Source organism: Siniperca chuatsi, linkage group LG11 (assembly GCF_020085105.1).
Source record: "Siniperca chuatsi isolate FFG_IHB_CAS linkage group LG11, ASM2008510v1, whole genome shotgun sequence".
NCBI classification, from domain to species: Eukaryota; Metazoa; Chordata; class Actinopteri; order Centrarchiformes; family Sinipercidae; genus Siniperca; species Siniperca chuatsi.
In genome coordinates, this window is record NC_058052.1 from 8,056,724 (window position 1) to 8,082,309 (window position 25,586).

At 40.8% G+C, this 25,586-nt stretch overlaps 1 long non-coding RNA gene across 1 annotated transcript in view; it reads right to left on the minus strand.

Moving 5' to 3' along the window:
• Positions 1 to 226: 226 nt before the first annotated feature.
• LOC122884843 overlaps positions 227 to 25,586 on the minus strand; it is a 58,758-nt gene continuing 33,398 nt past the window's right edge. The window contains exons 4-6 of the long non-coding RNA XR_006379988.1: positions 6,143 to 6,245; positions 3,504 to 3,607; positions 227 to 324 (exon numbers count right to left, since the gene is read on the minus strand). This is a non-coding gene — a long non-coding RNA (uncharacterized LOC122884843). The remainder of the gene's footprint in view (positions 325 to 3,503; positions 3,608 to 6,142; positions 6,246 to 25,586) is intronic.

Sequence of the window (25,586 nt, forward strand, 5' to 3'; positions counted from 1 at the left end):
TTAATTGTCTTGTTAAAAAGAAAGACTATGATATGTAGGTAGAAAATGTGCTCTTGGTGCAGTTTTCATAGCAAAAACAAACTGCACATTAAGGTGTTATGAAGACTTTACAGCTATTACTTTTATTTGAAGATATGGATAGCACTCTAAAGGTTGAAAGATCTCTCCTTCTAGGGTTTATGATCGCTTATAAAACCCAGCAGATGGTGGCGCCCCAGTAGCTCACCTGGTAGAGCAGTGGCCTGGGTTCGAATCCCGCCCAGGCCCTTTGCTGCATGTCATCCCCTCTCTCTCCCCTGCCTTTCCTATCGCTCTCTACTGTGACTGTCAAATAAAGCAGAAATGCCAAAAATAAATAAACCCCGCAGAGAAACTCAAACCCTTGTGCTTTTATAGAAAAAAAATGACAGTTAGGAGATACTTGGTTTTTACCCAGCAGCAGCAGCAGTAATATTTTGTAAGAAACTATTCCACACCATTTATTCACATGTCATTTGTTTAAATGGTGGAGGATTATAAAGGCATTTTTAGATGAGAACGCTGACTGTCAGAAATGACAGACACAGATGAGAATGTGCACAATTACTTCCATCATTGCTTCATAACTGAAACAATAAAGGAGTATATACTATAACCTTTGAGACAAGCCAGGATTGACAGCAGAGCCTGATCTTCAGCTATATAATAAATGACACTATTGTCTCTTCACTCTTGACATAGCCTCCTGAAGCATGTGAGCTTGAAAGAGACCAAAGCACCGGAGGCCTTAGCATAACACTCGCTGCCACCATCCAACAATGATTGGCACCCTCCACCAAAGGTAAGTCAACCTTAAAATTTTTAAATTAAAATAACGATTGTCTAAACATTTATACACTAGATTTCTGTGTACATACGCCTTTGTCTAGACAGTGCGTTGCCATAAAGCTGGCAAAACAACATTAGCCTGCGAGAGTGGCGCAAAATATCAGTATCAAATGATGTCATCTGCCCATGTAATGTAAAGCTAAGATTGAGCTCGATCAATTAGGATTTGCAGTGGAGCAGAAAATAGCTTATGACAGAGCTAAGGTGGAGGAATGTATGAGGAAAAATAAACTTTTCCTCTGACACACACTCTACCTTTGCAGATTCACAGTGTAGCCAGACTGTACACATTAATGCACTTACTATGGGAAATATGACTAAAATCTTCATGTTTGTTGAACTCAGGTCATGTATACGGTTTCTTGCAAATAATATTTTCAATGAATCGACAGTTGCACATGTAAATTTTGCAGTGATGTCTGCAGTTCTGAATGATTTCCCCACTGAATGAACATACAACCTCCCTGTGGAAAGTGAAGCACCTTTAGAAAAAGATACATCTGTGCCTCTCATACACTGAAGCAATTTGATTTGGTGTCCTCCTCCAGTTGTTCCACATCAGTGTAACACAACATAAACTCCCTTACGCTCTCTGTTATTTTAGTCTGTCTTTTGGATTTTGTATAATAATTTAGTATAATTATTCTACTATGGTGTTGGCCTCAGTTCTGGTCACATCGGATCTGCTACAAATAACCTACAGTTAAAGTGCAAATGTAAATTGCAAGCTACTTTTGGCAACATCTTAATAGCTGTGATGCATCACTGTTGATGCTAACTACTGAGTTCTTGTTTATCCCAAACACACCACAACTGCTATTGCAGGAAATGCTAAATGTATTATTTTCTGTGCGCTACAGGGCTGCTACAACAGCAAAGTGTATACACTACAACAGGATATACTGTAGGCTGAACCTGCTGATGTGTGTTCTATCAACTGGAATGAGTGTGAAAACAGAAATGTATTTATTTTAAAAGCAGTCCCATAAATAAAATTTATTTGGGTGGCCGCTCCTGTATATTAACCTAACCAATAAGGATTGTTTTTTTTAAATTGACTGTATTGTTTCTTCCATGCCGTATACAAATGTAGTTAAAAGTGTGTATTGGTTAAAATTCTCAGAGACAGAGGTTACCTTGCTATTCTTAGTTATATACCTGAGTCTGAAATATTTAAGTCCCCATCTTACAACATGGAAATGAAAAACAAACAAAAACAAACTTTGTGAAAGAGGGAAAAATATGTTACAGCGTCACCTTTTTCTTGCATCAGATTTAAGTTTACAGTGACACTGCTTTGAGTACATAGTTTACTTCTTATAGCGAGGGAACTTGAACAATATGTAAATTATGACTTTCTGTAAGCTGAGGGTGACGCAGAGGCACAGTTGAGGCTTCATATTCTACAGGCAAAATCTTTAACTGTCACATCAGTGAGCCTGTAACGTTGATCTTTTCATAGCCTATAATTTGTAGCAGATATTATCAGTGTGGATATTAGTGCGTCAGAATGAGTTAAATGATGATTCAGTTAAAATGACTTATTACCTGCTCAGTCTGGCTTATCACCTTGATCTGCTTTCAAAAGCAATGTCTTTAACAGAAAACTTCCTCTCAGTAAGCATGTCTGTACAGCGGGTCATTCCCAGTGACAGCTCAAATCATGATTGTTGTTGTGCAATAGCTTGAGAGCCGAGGTCTGACAGGCAGGTGTAATAAGGCAGGGAGTTGAGATGTCACCCATGGGTGCAGCCTAGGGCAAATAAGGCCTAGTGAGCGTCTAAGGATTCCTGGCCTATAATGTAACTCTTTGTTCAAGTTGTACTGCAGAAATGGGGAATATGTTCATGCTTGACGTGTTCTTGTAATACCGGGATAATAGGTGTCAAAAAGCAATGGCCATTGCAAATACCTTTTGGCATCATGCATCACTTTGGTGTTGAAACCACAATTCAAACGCAGGTGTAGCTGTAATTATTTCACTTAAGAATATGTGATTTATGTCAGCTGTGAGCTTTGAACTGCAGGAAACATAAATATAAGTTATTAGTCATTTCCACATCCAGGACACAAACTCATCTTTCCATGTTTTTTTATCTACCCAGTTAAGGGGGGCGGGGTACACTCTACAATGCTAAATGCTGTTAATCCTGGCCCGAGGCCTCAGACAACAGAAATACAAATGCAGCTGCCTTAATTACCAGATTTCAAAAACAAACAATAAATCTGCCTTAGACAGTGATGCTGGTGGAATACAAACAACCTCTGGGCTTACAGACGGTTATCGCCATATTCTGATGTCTTAGGGAGATTAGCATTAAAGCCCTATATATTGTGCAAAAGGGCCTATGCAGGGGTTGTGACACTTAAAAAATGTGAGAATCGTTATTTCCTAAAGTGAATTAATTCTTGCTTTTGGGAGCAGAAGTCGGCAACGGCACTAACTTTTGAGGTGGTGGTTTTCCGAGTTGATTGAGAGATACATCTCAGTCATTGGAACAAGGTGTGTCTGTTTCACGCATGAGTAATACCTCTCGCAGGACAAAGATGTGCTCTGTTCTGTCCTGACCACCCGAGTATTGCAGCCCAGCTTTTGAGGTTTTGATTATAGTTTATGAGTCCTAATTGTGACTGACCTGGCCCGCTGGTGGTTTCATTTCATCTGAGGGAAGAAGGGTCCAGTCCTTCCTGCTGACTGGGGCATCTCAGCCGATCAGCGTGGCTGTCTGCTGACCTCCACCTTCACAGGACAGTGAGGGACACGTCTCAAGTTCATCCTCCCCTTGGGTGGTATGGCTCTCAGTTTACCTCCACCTGTCCACTGGGGCCAGCTTCTCCCTTCACCCCTCGCCCTCCAGCTTCTCTGTGAGACTACTTAACATACCCCGCTCAGCTCCTTTTACAGCTCTTAAACAAAACTCTGCCATTGTTTACCAACAGTAGTTAGGGGAAAACACTCCTTTCAAGTCTAGTTTATGGCATTATGCTGCAACATAACATTTTGAGTGGTTGAGTTTTTATAATAGGACGTGAATGAAGCTATGAATTAGCTTAAACCTCATACGGATAATAAAATATTCGTTCAAAACGAGGAAACACTGAGGAGTTTTTTCACTCTGAAGTCCAGTGGCTGGTGCTCTCTTTAGGTAGTAACATAAGAATGTGAGTCTAACCCTTTATTAAACTGCAGATTCCACATTGTTTGTATAACCCCAAAGTGACTCCACAGTCACATTTGTTCTCTAGGCCTCTGTACAGCAGAAAATGGCCGCTGCATGACCAGATCCTCTTTGATGCAATAATGAAAACAAATGAGTGTAACATGATAATATATTGAGGAGTGCCGCAGTTTCAAAGCTGACATCGCGGGGAATTGAGGTGCAACCAGGGAAACACTAAGCTATGTTTGTCATCACTCTCGACATTGTCTCTTGCACAAATTATTTCCTCCAGTTCACTTTGGCGTATTAGTCTTCTTAGGGGTTCAATTAATCAAAGGAAGCACAGTTCCATATGCCTCTGCAGGGCGACTTTGACTGACCCCTGCATCACTGTGGACTTAAAGCCATACTTCATTATTCTCTTCCTGGATTTTTTTTCTATTCTTAAGTAAATATCAAAGAAAACTGCAAATCATGTTGGAAAAATACCATTTGAAAAATAAAACGTTTTAGCAATCTCAAATGTTGCTTAAATATGACCCCCTAGAAATCATGACTGTGCTCTAAATATGGTATTAGGACATGACTCAATTTATCATGTGTGAATTGAGTTATTGAGCTGTATCCTCTTTATTTACATAAACATAATTTTATCTTTATAGACTCCATATTACCTGCTATTTAGGTAGACTCTGAGTTATTTTCTACAAGCTCACCTGTTGTTCTCATAAGGAAATCAATGCCTCTCTCTGGCAGTATAATAACATTCCCGCTGGAGAGTAACAGCTTAATTCACTCTTATCACTTTTGGTTGTCTGGCTTCCAGTCAAGCTGGGGTCCAAGAGGTGAAATGAGTTTGGCAACCTCAACTCCAGGCACGACAAGAGAACACACATCATGGTACAGTTAGTGGAAAAAGAGAGGGAAAATTGCCTGCATAAGCAGGAAAGATAGAGTTTCATCGTCATCCCACTAAAAACGCACACTCGTCTTTGGCAGACTTCAAACACTTAATCGGCAATCATTTTTCAATGAGCCCCAGAGGAGCACATTTTAGTACTCCACCAAACAGTCTGCTGCTTTGTGCTCTCTAATCCCTCACGGTTATGCATCATGGGGAGCTAGTGGTCGTTCTTTAGGCGGAGGTTAACCCCCACCTCCAGACACACAGACAAGCAGACAGACAGACACGCAGCACTGCTCCAGTCCTCTCCTCTACTGCCTCTGCTCTGCCTTACCCGCAACATCTGTATCCATCACGAAACACTCACTTTCTATTGGTGCAGCCCTCAAATTAAGATTGTCTTTTGATCTGGAGGCTGGACAAAATGCAAATGAAATGTGATCCCATAAATGGTCCACTCATCTGCCTAGTTAGGCTGTATGAAAAGGTTTCACCAGCCCCTTGGATTGAGCCCTGCCTCTTCTGGACTTGTATCACACATGTGACTGCCTCACTTCAGAGACAGACAGACCTCACACACACGCACGCACACACTCACACACACACACACACACACACACACACACACACACACACACACACACACACACACACAAACGACTGTCTTCCCTTAACCCCTGCTTCACTCCCATCTCATGTTTTGCTTGTGTTCACAATCTGAGACATAGTGCTCGGAAAAAAAATCATATGCAAGGAAGCCAATAATCTAAACAGCACTTAACCTGGCCGGTGGAGGGGAGTATTTGTGTGATGAGAAAATCTCCAGGCTCTGGCTCCGTCTCATTAATGAGAAAAGATGAGCGTTCCCCACTGCAATTAAGAGTCAATCTCCTGCATTAACTCACCGCCCCGCGGCCACACACACAGCACAAAGACAACAGGCCATCCCCTGTCACTCATTTTCCCGGGGTGAGCAGTGCGGAGAGCACTCCCAAAATAGATTAAATTAGATGCTCTGTCCTTCTGGGCTCACCTGCTGAAACCTAAACTTGGAGAATGTAATGCTGCAAGGAAATGCAATGAATGCAGCTCTAACTCTGTCTGACATTTGATCATGTCACAATGATCATTTTAGTGTAGCATCCCAAAGAATTAGATGAGTTACCTACACTAAAGACAACTTACAAATTACTTCCACCTGTGCTTTTACCTGTTGAGTGCATTTCCTTCCTCAGAAAACATACAGTCATGTTTACTTGCTAGCAGTCTTCTTCTTCCTCGCCGTTGCTGGTAAATTGCTGCGTTACTGCTACCTGTAGATCAGTGGTATAGTGGGAAACCATGGTTAGGAATGTGTAATACGTTATTTGCATGCATGTGTCCTCATGTATGTGGACATAAACAAAACCTGGACCCACTCCTAAAAACGTTGCTCCATAGTGCTACTAATGGTCAAAAACTCCATATTTCACATATTTCCATTTGCCGTAAATAAAAAAGCAGGCCGCAGCATATGACACTATTTTAGACTGTGTAACACTCAATGGAAAAGCAGGTACGACTCAGCATTGTAATTTGAATAGCAAACATCATTAAGCACTCTAAGCGCAATATTCATCAAACAAGATTACTGCAGCACTCAAAAGAAGCGCAATGGCAGGCGACAACAAACAGACAGTCATTTCAAAGAAGAACACACTGTAGGCATAGTGGGAGAAAATCTCAGCAGAAATTGTGAGGATAAACACACCACTTGAAAACGATTATTCTGTTTATTATGTTACATCATCATTTCTTTGCAGGACTAGGAGACCAAACAGGGTCTATGAATGTCTAGTGTGACTGTGTGTGTGTGTGTGTGTGTGTGTGTGTGTGTATGTGTTGTGGTCATGGGGGTATTCAAGTCTGACAGAAGAAAATAAAAGACAAGTGGAGGAATATGAGATTGAGTTGGGGTGGGGTGGGCTGGCATAATGAGTGACATATTGTGAAATCTTTACCTACAAAGCAGAGTCTTCTTCCATGCAAATGAGACTCACTCGATAAGGATCTGTTTGATGGGACACATGCGGAATATGAGGCAGTTAATTCCCTCATTAGTATTCCACAGAGCTGATTGGCAAAGACCAGAGAGAGCCAGCCGGAGAGCATGTCTGCAAAACCCAATATTGATTTGTTTAATGGTGTCAGGGAGTCAAAAATCACAAATCTCCTGTCAATTGTTTATGAGGCTGTTTAGTGGGCCAATAGATGCCCCTCGCTTAATTAATACCTCATTACGGAGATGTGATTATATGCTTGAACTGTTAATGGGGCCCCTGAATTTCAAAGACCACCATAAAAGGTGTTTTGACAAACAGAGCTGGGGAAAACATGCTATCTGATGAGTCTCAGTGTGTTTGTTGATTTGGGACTGTTTGTTTTCTTCCCTTTTTATGCTTCCATTATTCACAGGGCACCCGTGCAAGAAAGCTCAACATTTTTCTCTGGTTATGTCCAATTTTGCTTTCTATCATTTGACAGCATAATGTTATTTAACTTGCGTTAAAACTGGCTGTTCCATACATCAGGTAAATAAATGTAATAAATAGGGAGGAGTAATAAAGAGTCAGTGCCAAGTATAGACAAAAACTGCTTATGAAAATGACGAAAAAATTATTAAATACAATTTTGATTACATAGGAATGTGCGCATGCACAACACATATGAAAACACATATACACCTATGCAGGGTACGGTACACAATGTCTGCAAGAATCTGATTTTTAAAATTATTATTGACAATGGCCAATCCAAAAAAGCATTAAATGTCTTGTTACAAATGTCAGAAAAGCGAGGGGGCTGATGTTCACCTAGGCGAGCACACATGGCTGATCTGAAGGGCTCTCTATTTAAAGGCCCATAAAGAGAGTGATAATGGCATAGGTTTATGAGGACTCAGCCCAGTGAGACAGGCTGTTACTGCCGCGGTTGCTGTTGTTGTTATTCCCACTGTTCCTCGATGGCCACTAAAGCGGAAAAATGGATCCCCACTTTGGGTTGAAATATGAAGCTAGGCTTATTCTCCCTCTCTTTCTCTTTTTGTGTGAAAGGCGCCCAGGCATTTGCCTGCATGGTTATGGAGTTAAATGCTCAGCTCCATGGCTGGGCTTCTGCACGGTTCCCCCCTCCATTTCATTCCCCCTGACAGGATTAGCAGGTCTCCAGTGTTAGAAATACATTAAGTGGACCTTTGCAGTCACTTATTATGCCTGATTATGCAGCTGGAATGGGGAAGGTAGGCTCTGTTTGTAGTTAAATAACTTCTCAGATGCTTTTTTTTTTTTTTACAGCAGCAATCTTCAAAGCATGAACGGGTCAGTGGCTCAGGCACAAAGCTGAGATTGATTTCCACCCTCCTACTCTTTGTTCCCGTGGTTTAAAGAGGACAGGTTCTACTAAATTAGTTTGCCCGTGTTATTAATGGAATAGCCAATTAAACTCCCATACAGTGGTGTCATGGCAAAACAATGCATCCGCACAGCCTTCCCACAGCAGTGGTTAGTACAGCACGGTTAATGAAATGGTTAACTTATGCTGATGTATAGATGGATTAGGCTCCATCTGGGCAGTATGCCACAGAGTCCCAACAGCTGTCCATCCGCAGAGTGATGCATTCTAGGATCTTCTCAGGTCCAGGCGATATATAACGGAGCATCGACATCACCCGAGACTGCAAACGTGCAGAATGTTGACTCCTCTTGTTTTGACAGCTGGGACAAAACAATCTGAGAGTTTTGAGCTAAAACAAGTTAACAATTCAGCAGGGTCTGAGAAAGGTTTCCATGAAATCAGCAGAGAAAGTGAGATTGTCAGGGGGAAGGGGAAAAATACACTTCACCAGAAGAGTTTACCAAACAGTGAGAAGATATATGTGCATGAGGAAACTGGAGGTTGGGTGTTTAGGTGGGTACAGAGGCTGGCTTACTGTCAGCTGCGTCAGTGCTCAGATTGTCCAAAATTAGAGAATATTCATTGTAGCGCCAACAATGAAACCCAATCCCGTGTTCTTCCTACTTACTTGAGTAATTTTCTGTAACGCCAGCAACATTTGGCGTTTTGTTATTCATTCATTATCTCTGACAATGTAAATGACTCATCACATTTAAAATGGCTCCCTAAGGTGAACATACCCCAGGAATGATGTGAATGAAATCATGGGCATTTAGGTTACAGCCCAGTTCCCTTGGCCTGAAAATCCCAGTTAGAGTATAAGGCAGAGCAGAGGGAAAATTAGTCTTCCTCGCTTGATGGCTGTTATACTTGGCCATTTCCTGACCCACTGTGAATAAACTCCAATTTATGGCAATTATCCATGTTAAAGACGGCACCCATACAAATAAGCAATAATGCAAGAAGTGATGAGAATGTGCGAGCTAAAGTTGCTATTATCATATTCTTCAGCTTGAATACCTCACATGTACAGCAGATCACAGCTAAAATGGCTTTACACATGTTATCTATAAGGCGAATTATGCTAAAACTAAAGTGATAATACTTCTATTTATGCCCTCCACAGAAGCAGGGTATTTGTGGCAACAGGGAAGATAAGAGAGGGCTTTTCCCCCAGAACAGCTGACACAAGTGATCCGTTATTTCTTGGAGGGGAGGTCAGGCACATGAGGCCTCCACACATCACACACCTCGGGCCATGACCACTCAGCAATGCCCTCCCCATCCCAGGCCCGGCCCTGTCACATCTGGCCCCGAAGACCCGGGACGTTTTCTTTCCCCTGTTCAAAATGCACCAGTGGTTCCCATTTAACACCTGTTCGCCCTAATTTCCATTTTCGGGGACGCTGTGGATTTCAAATCATTTATCACTTCCCAAAGTGCTTCCACATGTGCGCTGCCTTTCCCAGTGTGCAGGGTTCCTGCCTCCGGCCAACCTTTTCCAAATGTATTAAAATTCAGTTTGGTCCAAAGAAGTTCAGACACTGATGTTTCATTGTGGTGATGTCTGGTAATTATTAGTCTAAATTACGGCTCTGGCATGTGACTTGACAGGGTGGACTCCATGTTTAAAAGCAGAGATGGGGCGAGGAGGTGGGGCCAAGGTGGTCTGTCACGCTTTGTGCACTTTTATAACTGTGTTCCCCAACACTGGGATGTCAGTCAGCCTGAAACAGTTTCGCCACCGTGGAAACACTTGTGTGGTTAGGGACCTGAGAGGGTCCACTGGGGCCCAGTGTGGGGCAGCTGGGTGAAGGCTGTGTCAAAAGCACTCCACTGTGAGGGGAAGACTCCCACATCGAGTTCTGATGAACATTGAATACCAACTGCAGTCCAGTTGATATTCCAGGTCAGAGTTCATATTGTGAAACCAGGATTAGATCTCAAAGTGGAAAACGATTTGAATGAAAGTGAAATCAGATTGTGTCTTGGGGCTCTTTGTTCAACAGTCCCCAAGCCTCTGCAGAACACCAACAGTGTGTAATTGGCTCTGACAAAATGGGACGGGGGACATGCACCATACTTGGAAACTGTAATGTGATTATGTTGTGCATATTGCTGAAAAACATAGACATGTTGAAGCACTGACCTGTAACATATAGTTATGTTTTTCATTGTCAACTCAACTTCTTTAAAACAACAAATTTAAAGTCTGGGAATGCATTTTTAATCCCAACATATGCAGCTGAGTTTAAACTCAGACAAAAAATAAAAAAAATAAAAAGCACCAACAAAGAAAAAAAAACTGTAGCCAACTAATTGTGTTGTCATCATATTAAATAATAACCCAAAATCATGGTAGGTAAAGAGAACCTTATCATCACCACATTTTTCATGTTCAAGGGCATGTGCTACAGAAGTGGAAAAAAAGATATTTCCACAAACACACACACAATAAAGAAATGTATTCAACTTTAATCTAATTTAAAAAAGGAAATTAAAACATTTGTGTTTACAAAGTAAGTTTTTTGACAAGCTAAGCTCCATCTTCAAGTGGCAAATGTTTGAAACTGTACTGTAAGTGTGCTTAATTAAAGTGGACTGTGAAAATGTGCACTAATCAGATATGGTTGGTAACAAAGTCCATGAAATTACTAATTAGAATTTCATTAAAAGGTACTGCTTTATCATCTGAGGAAATCGTAACCTTTAAAATGCTTTCAGGAAGGCAGTATGCCTCTTTATATGGGCTAAAAGAGAGAAACGGCTGGCTTTTGATGTAATATCTCATTTAGGATTTGAGCTAAATTGGACCATTTAAACATGTCATTGTTTTGGACGTAATTTATCAGACTAATTAATGACAGTTATTGCCTGGGTTGGGTGGCTGACAGAACACCAGGGTCCTGCAGGAAGAGATCACAAAGACAGACATTTAGCTTGGATGAAAACACACCATTAGGAAGCATTTTCCAAGAATGAGAGCCACCCCTTTTTGATTTCTCGTTCTGTTAGACTACCTCAGATGATTAATAATCGCATTTCAAAGTGTTGTGGAGAATACAGAACACATTCAGTTGTCTGGTGCTGATTTTAATCCACGTGTGTAATTTACCATTTTATTACAATAGTTTTCTAGTTTAAAGTACTGACAATTCCAGCTCATAGACATGAAATATTCTTCAAAGTTGTATGCAACAAATACTAATACAAATACTACAAATATTTGCATTCCATCCTGCTAAGTAGTTTAAAGTTTGCATCCGATGGGCAGTATAGTGTGTCGTCCACGTGACTGACTGCCTGATTACTATTCCTCCCATCAGTTGGTCAGGATGGGCTGTGTTAGTTGAAGGGATCATATGTCAGCACTCAGGCCTGTTTATCTGAGGGACAGGCACTGGAAGAAAAGACAATCTGTTCTTCTACTAATGACTAATGACTGATTTAAGCGCCACAGAGTTCACTCTTTTCTACACAGACTCACAAGAACAGAGACTATCAAGCAAACTGTCGACATTGGGCAGATATGTGTAGAAAGCTGATTAGTTGATAGTTCACTCGGTAACACCCATGAGTCAGAGGTGAGTACGGGTGAAAAGTAATACTGTAGGTTTCCCTTGTGTCATGCCCTCTGCAGAGGTGCTGGCCTGCTGCAGATGTTAAAGAGGGAAAGCGGCTAGAGCAGAGAGGTGCATTATGGGGCCAGCATTGTCAGTCTAACTGGATGCAGCTTCAGTCTGACTTTACAGTCTAACCAAGTTCAAATGAAATCAGGAAACTGATTGAGCCCTACTAAAAACTGGGAACCCAATCAAATGCAAGGCTCCCATTAAGTTAACTGCCAGTGTGGTGCAAAACAAGGCATGTCGGGAATGCGGCTGTTTAATTTGCCCTGCAGGCTTCATAAACCTTTGCCTTTGAAATACCAACCATGGTGGCAACATTCTGTCCTACTGTCTACATGTGTACACATGTAATATAGCACCAAGTGTTTCTCATGCAACACAAATTCTCACAAGATGAACAGGATAGAAATGTAAAGGTTTGGAGAAAGTAAACGTTAAGAAAAATACATATCCTTATTTTTTTTCACTTGGAATGGAATTGTATTTCCATAAATAATCATAAAATTGGCTCCTAAAATTAAAAGACTAGAACACTGATGAAATTGATTAGCACAGACACTTTAGTTGATTGTGGTTGATGCCTGAGGCCAATTGATGTTGTTAGTTTGATTTGTGGCACACCCTGGTTCCTCAAGTGGAAACTAATTTGCACCTTCGCACGGGTGACACTTAGGCATTAGCTTGTGAGTGTGTCAGTACCTGTAATTAAAGCAGATGGTCAAATAACCCTGTCAGGACTGTTAACAAAGTAGGGCCTCTACATGGTCCTAATTCCCTGCCTGTTTGCAGAGACAAGCTGTGCCTCAGCCAATTCCCCCTGCACGTTGTTACAGAGGAGTTGTTTTTTCACTCGCTTTGGACCTTATTAAAGCTGTGGCTACAATTAAGGCATACAGTAAATAGACTTGGTTGAGTGCAACAGAGGGGATGGTTAGGCGACAGTCTCTGTGACATTCCAGATATGACCTTAAATGACTTGAAATGAAGTCTGTTAATACCAAGCTGCCTAATCTCCACAGCACAGGTACTCATGTTTGATGACCTTCAATCAGCCCCCAAAAAGAAAGGGTTATTTCCACAATCATTTATTTTTTATCCTGAAAGCAAAGAAAGAAAGAGGAAGAAATAAAAAGAACAAAGACACCATAGGAGGTCACTAAATTAAAGTTGTGACAGATCTGTAAGTTTGTGTGTGGTTGGGCTTATATTTGAAAATAACCCAGTGAGATTCCTATTAGGCCCATTTCTCTAAACTAGTTCCAAATTTTTGTTCCTTCCCCCTTAAATTGTGAGATGTGTTTAAAAGCACCACACTGAGATATGTGCTAAATACCAGCTGAGCAAAGAAAAAATCCCCATATCTGTCATTAAAAGGATCATAGAGTATAATCATCATTTTACAATTGGAACACATACTGTAATATTCAGCAGTCCTGTGCAGTCACTATACTTTCTGACATGATACTACAGCACATAATGTAGCCTGTAATTATCTGTTTCCTGAAGGTGGAGGGCGTAAAACTGCCATGAGCTCCTCTGTGCCTTTCATAAAACGCTTTTCTCCTCTTTGGCAATCACTCGCCTAGACTGACTCACTGGGCTTCGACAAGGAACTTAAGCAGGTTCACACCAGGAGGGGCAGTAGTACAGCAGCCATCTGGTTAGGAGAACAAAGACCAGTAAAATATAGTGCACACCTACACACGACTTACTGTGCAAACCTCGATTCTTTAACTTACTCATTCATTTGGGTGAGGTATCACACTTGGACTTGAAGCTTATTATAAGCTTCCTGGCATTTTTTTTTTTCTATCTGACTGGACTGCCATCATGCTCCCATCAAGCCAGTGCAATTTAGTTTAGCAAAGGCTTTTATATCAGACCTTAACATGACCCTTCATCCTCACAATCCACTGTGAACAGCCAGGAATACATGATACACATATCTTTTAGCAGTGTGAGATTAAAGAAGCTAAATAAACATAATCAACACAGGCGATAGTGCTGTTGTCCACTGCCTTATCTACAAATACTCTTGTGAGACGTCATCATCCAGCTACTCAGATTGGTGGAGGTATTGAAGTGCTTTCTTAATGATACAGCAAACGGAGGCAGGGAGGGAGGGAGTGTGTGTGTGTGTGTATGCGGGTGCTTGTGGTGGTGGAGGTAGAGCAGGAGGAGAGAAGGAGAGGGTAAAAAAACATTAATTATTAGCCCCAGTGGGATCTCTTATATTCTGTCTAGCCTGGACAACACCAATTAATACAGCAATTATTATCCTGGCCCGTAGCACAGGGTTGACTAAGCTGGCTTGCCTTCTGACGATTATGGCGTGAGGGGAAGCAGCAGAAGAGAGGCATGCTGGAGCGAGATTATTCATCTCACACTAAACCCCTGCTTTTATGATGCATGGGTGATGGGGGAGATAGCCAAAAGAGCCAAAGAGTAATTTAGTCTGCACATTTCAACTCAGCATTACTGCAACACAATCTGCCTATAGATTAATTTCTGTTGGGTGTCATCTTTAGGAGTGTAGGGGAGCACCAATTCGATAAAGAATGAACCGCGCAGGCATTTTCTCACATTTCACCCTCCTCAGGAGTACCAAGCAGGCCTAAAACTGTACTTTAAGTCTGAGACGCTCTAGCTCCTGTGTGACAGGTGCACAGTTCACAGTACTACTCCTTTTCTTATACCCCCGAGGTCTTATTCTAGGCTGTGACCCCGCCATGCACTGCATTCATTTCTTAAACATTGTCTTCTCCCCTCCCCTCTCTTGGCCCTGATTCCTAAGCAGTGGACGCAGATGTAAGCAATAGCTCCACCTAGTTTCTGCAGCGCTGCTCTCCTTTTGAGAGCAGCACAGACGACTGAATGGGGCTTGGATGAGAGAAGATCTGCCGTTTCAAATAAAATACTGCTCCCATATTATCCCCCTACTCCAGTCAAATTATCCACTGTGCTCTATTCTTCCTCATCATCTTTTTGGACAGGAGAGCTCTCTGTCTCTCTTGTTCTATTTTTGCGCCTCCCCGTCCTCGTCCCTGCTCTCCCGCAGTGACAGCTCTTGCAGGAGCATCTTAAGCACATATGCCCCTTTTCCCCGCAGCCACTGTAAAATCTGTGCTGACAGCCAATGAAAACAACACGGATGCTTGCATGTTATCTTGACATGGCCATGTTAAGCTTCGCTCTCATGATGCTAAATGGTCGTCATAAACCTTTTAAGATCTGCGCGGCCTAATATGGACTTTTATAAAAACATTATGCTGTGTAATATGTTTAGGTTCAGCAAGGACATACAGTAAGCAGCCACCGCTCGCTGTCACAGAGCTCAAAAGTCAGGCACTTTCTCAAAACAATGTGTATGCTGTATTCAAAAAGAAGCAGCAAGGTGTTCACATAGATGCATATTCTATCCCCTGAATGTACCATTTTTCATGTTACAGCAGATTTTAATTTGGAAGAATTTTATATATTTAAAAATAATAGTGTTGATGTGAATGTTCCAAAATAATGTGCTACTGTCTCCTGCTCTCAGCTTTTCTATGCCATCAATTGACAAAACAATTACAGTCTGCAGGATCTAGTCTAACAAGCCCTTGGAGTACTAAGAATGATTAGATGGCGGGTATTACATGAAGAACCCATCTTTGGATTAGTGATGAACACAATAAATTCTGAAATAAGTGGAGGAATATGTACATCCCTTTCATGGAAGACGCTTAGGTGATTGCTGCCACGAGAGGATTTGTCAGCATAACACAGGATCTCAAACAATAATGTGTGTGTGATAGGACACCATGGAACACATTCATAGCCGAATTCGCTGCCTGTTGTGTAAATGGATTTCTCCTCCATGAGACCGAGCAAAGGGCCAGAAAGAATTCTGCTCGGTTTCATCATCATTTAGCTGAATACATTGAACCATCCTCACCATCATCATCATCATCAAAAAGAGAAAGCGGCATTCATTTCTAAGTAAAATCCAGAGAAATGTTTGCCTCCAACAGATCGCAGGTTTTACTTATCGGTACATGCAGCATGTTCTTTCCAGCAGGACCGTCATTTATTTACAGGGGTGTTGTGTTGCGCCTCAGTACAGAAAACCGGCCAGGCCTCTAAGAGGAGGCGCTGTCATTGTCACTGGAGGTGTAGGATAACAGCTCTTGAGCAGGTTGTAATTAGAGTGGCTGAGGTGTAATGAGGGTGCAAGATTCCTGCTCCTGCAGCCGGTGCCAAACTGGACCGGGGTGCCGATGGCACACCATTGAGTGGTATCCCAGCCAGAGCGAGGTTGCTGCTTCGCTGTCTCTACCTGTGACACCTGGCAGAAGGCTGCATCATATCAGAGGGGGCTTGGATTCAAGTCGCTGAATATTTTCACGCTAGTTTCTCAGCTGTACTGGGGAGGTTGCCAACAGGTGGTAATGATAATAATAATAATGATCCAGAGGAATAAGTAGAGTTGTTAAAGTGATTCTCGAGCGGGGAAGAGAGGCAGTGCTTTGGCTCAAAAACTGTGTAAAACGTGAAAGAATTTGTGGTTTACTGATTGACTCGTAAATGAAAATGTTTGTTCATCCTGAGTGTTGTTTGAAACATTTTCTGGCCAACTCCTCTTTTCCTATGGTCACATTTTAACTAGACGCGTACAGTACAACTCCCAACACACACACATGCCTCTTTTTGCACTCTTGGCAAAATGAAAACTTCTGTCAGAGTCAGATTGAAATTTATATCAGTTTGTCAGGCGCAAGCCAAAAATGATCTTAGTGCACATTATTTTGATAAGTTTGGTGCCAGAGATAGAGAAGAAATGGAGGAAAGAGGGAGGAAAGTACCCCACACTCCACACACTAGATAAGTGCAGAAGCCAAGATTCCTCTCACTGCTCCATCAGTAAATGCTCAACCTGACCCTAAAAAAAAAAAAAAACTTTTGGTAGAGATGCCTCTTTGCATAATATTCCACCCCACAACTATACTTTCTAAACTGCACACAATTTTCACAGGGAAGAAACAGCATCAATCAAAAACAATCCAGCTGCACAGTGGGGTGTGTTTATTCAACACTTAAACAGGAAAACACCATTCCGTTTTTTTCATCATCATGTGTTGGTTCTGTACACTAATATATGTGTGTGTGTGTGTGTGTGTGTGTATGTGTGTGTGTGCCTGCTTGTATCACTAACTGTGATGTGCCAGGAGTTTGTCAAAGTACAAACTGCTACTACCATACGTGACTGAACTTTTAAATTAGTTTGTGAGCAGTTCTCCATCTAACACTTTGGAGACGACACATCTGAGGAATCATAATGAGATGGGGGGGTTATGTCAATAAAGTGTTGACATATAATTTTCTTCCCTTGTTCATTTATATTCTTAATGAAGAGAAAGCCTTTATCTGTGGCTGAACCACTACCATGAAATTCTTTTCTTGGCTGTGTGTGGAGTCAACCACAGTGTAACACAGTTACACCATGTCAGAGCTGCAGCACAGAGCAATGAGACTCATTACCGCTCTGCTAGAGAACATAACCACAATAAAACCACCCCTTTCCACCAGGGCAGGCGGCGGGGGCAGCCACTGTATTTGCGTCCGACCCCAAGGGTGAAAGTGGGCGAGCTGTGGTTACGCTGGCTGGGTCAAGTCAGGGTTGACTTTTAGTGTACTCCAGAATATGAAATACTGTTACAATGAAAATGATGATAGTTCATAATGTATTTATTCCTTACTTTACTTTTACTGGGTGAGACCCTTTTTAAGATAGCTCATTTTATTCATGGACATAGCTAGAACAGCAGTTTATTCCAGCATCTGTCTGGAGTAAACTGGTGATATGGAGTCAGGCATATGGTGAGCCAGTCAGGGACCGGCATTTTCCCGAAGTCCTGTAGGGCTAGTGGGAGCAGACCCCCACAGGCCATAAACTCCATAATGTAGGACATCACAGCAGCTAGCCCGTGTAAGTCTGACTTCTGAGGGGCTTCCAACATACCATGGCAGCGCTTTCATTTCCCCACCACTCACCAGGCAGCCACAAGAATGTCAATACGAATGAAAGAATGTCTCGGGAAAATGTCGAAAGGATTAATCAGCACCTGTACTCCTTGGATATGGATTTACAAATGGCTCTAGACTAAAAGACAAACTAAGCAAAGCAAGACCCTTGGATTCATCATTCTTTGCATTGATCATATTGTGAGTTTGTTCTACCAGACAAAGGCTTAAACTGAAACCATAAAAATGGATTTGTTGTTTGTCTTTAAACATTTTTGCAGTGACACGTTAGAGATGAGTAAATGTGTAATGTGAATGAGTCAGGGAAAGGTCCATCCTTATACAGTGAGGTGACACACTGAAGGGGCACTGTGACAGGGTCTTCGAATGGTGGCAAATGCCTACACACAAGTTTGTGATTATTATGAAAATCTTCTCAAAGCCAAGTTGTTTCTTATTTAAAAAAATAATAGAATTTTTACATATCCGTGTTGCCACGTGCCAGTTGCAAATGTGCAGCAGTGGTATTCAGTGGTATACAGATCCATTACTTAAACCTTCAGTGCAGAACTTTTGTCTCCCCTTCTGGCAGTGAGAGTAATTACACAATCACTGTCGACACATATTTATGAAGTATGCCTACAGGTACAAAAATACAGAGAAATTTCCACAGTTCCCAGACAATAATCCATTATATAGGTAGAGTAAATGTAATAGCTACGTAGCCTATTCCAAATATTTTACAAATACCAACCTGTCCAAGAGCAGTACCTTGACATCTGTGTCTGCCCTCAGTCCCTTCTCTTCTCTCAGCGCTCTCCAACAGGGAAAAGCTACACCAATGTCCGTGTTTGTCCTCGCGTCGATCGTTTTTTGACTGGAATCCTTCCTCTGAACACAGAGTTTCTTTTTTATCTGGAGCATCAGAAACTTTTCTTGGACCCTTCTTAGTTTTTTCCTCCATAGGCTCTGCCATACTTCTAGCTGTTTTAGCATACATCGTCGCTACTGTTGCTCCAGAGCCATTTTTATTATTATTTTTTACAACAATGGCGGATCGTGGAGCTCTCTACATGGTTCTGCCCCCCAGCTCTGGCAAACCAATCATTGCTGGTTGACGTAAAACACATCATTAACGGTGCACCAGCGCAGGAATGTTGCCACAGACACCAGATTTAAAAACTCCGGTATACTGCGAAATACAGAGAGATTTACCTGGCGGTGACAGGCTTAATCAGCATTGTGTAAACTTGTTTGGCAAGGGCTTGAATGTAACGGACATTTATTTATATGTAAAAGTCCCGCACTCCAGCTTTAAGTAAAATACCACAGTGTAAAAATTGTTTATTACAGGTAAAAGTCCTGCATTCAAAATGTTACTTAAGTAAAAATAAGTATTATCAATAAAATGTACTTAAAATATCCAAAAAATAAAATACTTCATTATGCAGAATGCTCCCAGCTAGTGTTATATTATTACATTATTGGATCATTATTGTTGATGTTGATTTAATGTTTTATCTGGTCAAAATGGAGCTCATCTGAACTGCTTTACATTCTGTTGGGTAGTTAAATATATAAAAATGCTTCATATTTTATAAAATGATTATTTGTTTGTTTGTAAAAATCTCAATCTGAAAAGTAACTAGTAACTATAGCTGTTAAATGTTAAATGTAGTAGAATAAAAAATACATTTCTTTTTTAAATTTAGTGGAGTAGAGGTATAAAAAATAATAAAATGGAAATACACAAGTGCAAGTACCTCAAAATTGTACTGGAGTACATATACTTTGTTACTTACCACCACTGCAAATGTGACATTAACAAAATGACCAGTGTTTATGGCTCTGCAATAATTCAATAATTTACTGTCTTTCAATACACCCCTATGAAATGATGTCAAGTCATTTACTACATTATTTATTAAAAGCAAATACTAATTTAAATCTCTCAGAAATTGAGATGTTAAACAAATTAAGGAATATTCATTTTATCTTGCCTTTACCATACCGTTTGGTGTGATGGTCAACAGATTTTGCAGTTATATCTAAACATTTCCTGTCATGATAGCGATTTGAATTTGAATTTAATTTTCTCAAAATCATAGCAGCTGTTCTTCACGTGAACCTTCAGCAGCAATCTGTTTTGTGCAATCTCTTCCAAATGTCTGCACCCAAACACATGTAAGAAAAGCAGGTATCGCCAATGTGCTTATCGGTGCTTACACCTATTACATACACACTTATTATAATGAACAAATTACACTGCATTAGTGCGGCAGATGTGCTTTGTGACCCAACACTGAATAATATACAGCTATGTTGTGTGTGCTGATATGTAGAGAGCAGATGATGTTATGAGGTGATAATGACCGAGCTGGGGTAATTGCTCTGCCAGTAGGAGACTTGTAATCACTGCGCTGTGATTATGTAATGGACCTTGCTGATATTGAACAGGTGAGCCGAGAGCGAGTTGATTCATTTAGAGTATCCACAACAGGCACACAAAAATCAAGATTACGCTGCTATTAAGACAACAAAGGCAGTACAACAGGACCTATGTAAACACTATACTGATTATGTCTGTGCTAGTATGGCCTTAATGTGAGTACATGTGATCACAGTAATGTATTTGGAGTATGGTGTTGTTTATTAGTATCATTAGAGATCATTATATTAGATGTATTTACTTTAATTGCATTTCTTAAAGTCTCCTCAAGTTGTGTTTAATACGTCCAAGTGGTGATGAAGCTTAAGTTGCTTAATTACGGGTGGCTACTTCACTGAATTATTAGGAGAGGTGTCTTTTGTTGAGTCTTGTTAAGCTTAATAACAATATTGTCTTAGTCAGGCTATTGGTAATCAATACAGTATTGTTTGCATGTCAACAAAACCACTGCAAGGCTTATCCAACTCAAAGGATAAGGCTGGTGATATGTTTTTGATACACGGGACCTGTAGTTTATTTCGAGTCAGTCTGACATACAGCATCCTTCTGCTTTAAGTACTCAATAAAACACCAAATGTGTATTAATCTGCAGCTGAAAATAGTCCCCAACAAATGCAGTTTTTACAACCTTATTGAGTTAAGTTTGTTAAAAATTACAGTGCCCAGCTGTTTGAAAAACATTTGTGACAAATGTTTAAAGATTTATTTAGAGATTTAAATGTATTTAGAGAGCTCAATCGCCAACACCCCAGTTACATCATTTGCACCCAATTGCCTTTTCACCTGTGTGTCAGATGAAGGTCAGAGTGGTGAGAACGTTGAGCAGAGCTCGACCTCCCTCATACTGGCAGACACTCAACCCGTCTCACCCTTCACTGGTCGGGCACTATCTGTCTCCCTAAATCTACGATTCCCAAGCAAGGTGCAGCACACTGCTGTCACTGCCCACCTCTTCATTGCTTGCACCTGCTAAAACATTTGAGGTATTTGAGCAGCAGGGCAACACATTTGCTTTTCATTTAACCTGCCTTTGGAGACCTTTGAAGTACATAATAGCAGAGCAGCATAGGTCCCCCTCCCACCCCCCTTAATCATTTACCTAGTAAAGGCGAATTCTCTGCAGCTAACCCATCAAGCGGAAAACGAGTTTGGCCCGCTATGTCTCTCTCCCTCCCTTTTTTCCCCTCCCACCTTTCCTCCCTTGCTCTCTCTCTCGACTTGTTTTGCTCTGTGTGTGTCACTCCCTCCCCTTCCTATTGTGAAACCCTCATGCAGTTGCTCACTAACTCTACTGTATGTGAATGAGGGAGGCATGGAGCCAATTGTTGGCCAAGTCTGGGCGTGAAAGGTTTCAAGAGATGGTGTGGCTGGCAGCCCATTGATACAACATGGCTAATTATCTTTTGCGTCCAATCATGAAGAAATTTATTGGCATAGGGAATTTAGCCTTTGTATTTTGGGCAAGATAATGAGACTTGTGTGCTTCAACAAGGAACATGAAAAAGATTAGGTTATAAATTTGAGTTGGGAATGGAGCCAGATTTAGGCCTAAATGTTTAATCATCCCCAGTGATAATAGCATATGCTTTAATTTTTGCTTATGAATGTCCTTATTAGACAGATGGGACTGTCTGTGTGTGAATGTGTGTGTGTGTGTGTGTGTGTGTGTCCAAAGGGGAGTGAATAGAAGCAATTAGAGTAGTTCTCTCACAACTGTAATTTGATTATTATGTATTAGATAAATTCATTGGCTTTTATTTCTTATCTGAGTTCTGTGAACTTTCCAGGAGATATAATATGATACAAGAAATATTTTCTACAAATGAAACTGCTGTTTATGTTTTACATTATCCTGTAATCAGAACCACTGAGGTGAATGTCTGGTTCAGACGATTTAGGACATTACCATGGCAGCTCAGAAGCAACAGCCAAATATAGTATTTTGAATAAATGCTGTGATGAAATGCTCCACAGAGGAGGCTTTAATGGATGAACCCCTCGCAGTCACACACTAACTACCCTCACCTGTAAATGCTCACCTGGACCTGGGAACTTTTAACAGCACACATTAAAGACACAGCCAAGAATCGGAAGGTGCTTTGCTAGGAAATGTGCTTAGGAAATACCACAGGGTTATTTTCCCCACCAGCTAAGGCTATTTGTACATTGCAATCCCTGTGAGTGTGTGCAATAACAACAGCAGACTGAGGATGTTCCTGTTACAGACAGCAGGGGTTACAGATGTAGGTTTGCATCCTGTTTGCAGCAATTCACTAAAAGTATTGCCCAGCACTCTTGAATATCTGCTACATAGTTGTGGATAATTACTTGTTTCTAATACATATCTATTTAAATGAGCTTATTCTACAGTTTTATACGCAGTAACCACAGTGATTCAAAATGAGGACCAGGCAGGCAGGCATCTTTGATAGAGCTCCTCAGAGTCCAGCAAAGTGAGGAAATAAAGTCCTGCTCTATAACCGTCAACTAAATTTAAATATGAACATAAATGTTTATCCTGCCATCTCCCTGCTCTGGTTGAGTGTCTGGTGGAGTACCATACTCTTCTCTATCTCACTTGAACAACACAGCTTGGAGTCATAGCACATACCGTACATAGGGTGCTAATTTTGTGAATCAAGCTGCAGGGCGTGAAGTGCAGTCAAGTGTATTGTGCAAAGTGCTGTTAAGTGTGCGGCACATCCAAAGCGCACATGTAAACAGGAAGAATCTATTATCATACTTGGGTGGGTGTGTTGGGGGGCTGAAATGCTCTGGCCAATCAGCGCTCTTCCCACTATGACACACTGAAAAGTTTGGGGGTCCAGAGGAACTTCTCCTGGAAGGTAATTTGTCCATGCAAAGTGTGAAAATCCACATAACCTGCTAAAAACAGATCATATCTCATTTTTCACATATGTGGACATATTGAAGGTCACGTAGTGTTCTGTGAGTTATGACTTTCAATTTTTCAGGAATCACAATGATCCACTCAGTAACCACATTTGCAATACATAACATTGTTATACAATAAAAAAAGTAAAAACAAAAATGTTGTCAGGTGTTTTGCAGGTTTCCTTTTTCTATTTACAGTAGATAATTATCAAAGTTGCATTCAATTAATGCATTCATGTAACTGTCAGACACAGTGTTTTCTTACTACACACAGGAGCAAAATACTGACATGACAGTTAAAAGTCACTCTGAAGGAAAATTTTGAAAATGCACGCTTCCACAGTGGAACTAAGGAGAACAACACTATCTACAGTGCTCTATTTAGTCAAACACTTTTCAAGCTGCGGATATTTGCTTGCTTTCTGTTTTTTCTCAATACCTAATATTGATAACTGCAACCAGGCAAAATCAACCTTGAGACATTAATTCAAACAGCATCGCATTAATCTGCTTTTCCGCTTTGGATATACAAAAATAATAATAAGAAGAAACTTTAATTATACAGCACTTTTCAAAATCAAAGTTACAAAGTGCTTTACATGGTTGAATCAGGGATAAAACGCAAATACAATCAGACATTTAAAAATATGGCAAAACAATTAAATACAATAAAACAAAATATAATAAAATAAAAACCCCAACAATAAAGATAATTACTAATAATAAAACAGACATGATATGCTGGCAGTATTATGCTGGTAGTCTTTTTTTGAAAAGATACATTTTGAGAAGTGATTTAAATGATGTCACTGATTCAGCAAGCCTCAGATCGTCGGGCAGGGAGTTCCAGAGCCGAGGGGCCCTGACTGCAAAAGCCTGGTCACCTTTAGTTTTGAGCCGGGACACAGCCAGCAGAGCGCTGCCTAAAGATCTGAGGCTGTGCCCTAGTTCACACAGGGGCAGCAATTCAGCAATGTAGCTAGGAGCTGAACCATGAAGTGCTTTATAGGTGATCAGTAAAATCTAAAATCTAAAACTAACGTAACCAATGAAGAGAAACTAAAACAGGTCTGATATGGTCTTGTTTTCTAGTGCTTGTTTTGTATCAGCTGAAGGCACGAGATGGTTTTTTGGCTCAAACCAGAATACAACGAATTACAATAATCTAATGGGGAAGAAATAAAAGCATGAATGACCTTCTCAAGATCAAGTAGAGAGACTAAGATTTGAGATGCTCCTTAATTGATAAAAACATGATCGAACAACATTTGTAATGTGCTTTTCAAATGAAAGTTCACTGTCAAATATCACACCCAAGTTTCTGGCCGCGGGTTTGACATTTGAAGACAGGGATCAAGATGTTTCTGTACAATTGCGATGGACTTTGGGGGACCAAAGAGAATTATTTCTGGATTTGTTTTCATTTAGCTGGAGAAGGTTTTGGGACGTTCAGCATTTCTGACAGACTGGATAGAAGATGATTAAAACTGCCTTCATCACTGGTTTTTAATGGGACATAAATTTCTGTGTCATCTGCATAACAATGGTACTGGATTTTGTGTTTAGTTATGATCTGTCCCAGTGACAGCATGTATATACAGAACAACAAGGGGCCAAGGATGGACCCTTGGGGAACACCACAGGTCAGAGGGGCCACTGAAGAGGATGCAGATTGCACTATGACGTGCACGGAAATCTTGGTAAGATATCAATATGATATGGTCGGAAAGGGTCGACAGTTGTGGTCATCGATCTATTCTAAAAAAGAAACAAATTCGAAAATGCTCCTAAAAAAAGCTGTTCAAAGCAGGGCCAAGCCTCCAAAGTTCTTTTACAACTTAAAGAACATGCTGTGTTGGAGGTTTACAAATGACCACAGAAAACAGAAAGAGGAAAATACTTGAATTTTATACTTGGCCAAGTATAAAATTAAGAGCTTATCAATCTTGATGAAAAACAACTTATTTAGTGAGATTTGCTGAATCTGTCTTCTTTGGTGGTGGCAACATCAAAGAAGATGCAGGCTGTAGTGAAATCAGTAGCTGATTTGCTCCATCACTCCATTGTTCAAGACTCAAATTCATATTTAAATCCTCTCGCCCTCGTCTTCTTCCAAGTCACATGGCTGCCTCCCACTCTGAAAACTCTGTTAGCCTTTCCAACCAACCAGGCTTAAAGGCATAGACTACAAGCAACCACAATTATCTCAAATGTAAAATTTCGTAACCGGTGTAGGTTCAAAGCTA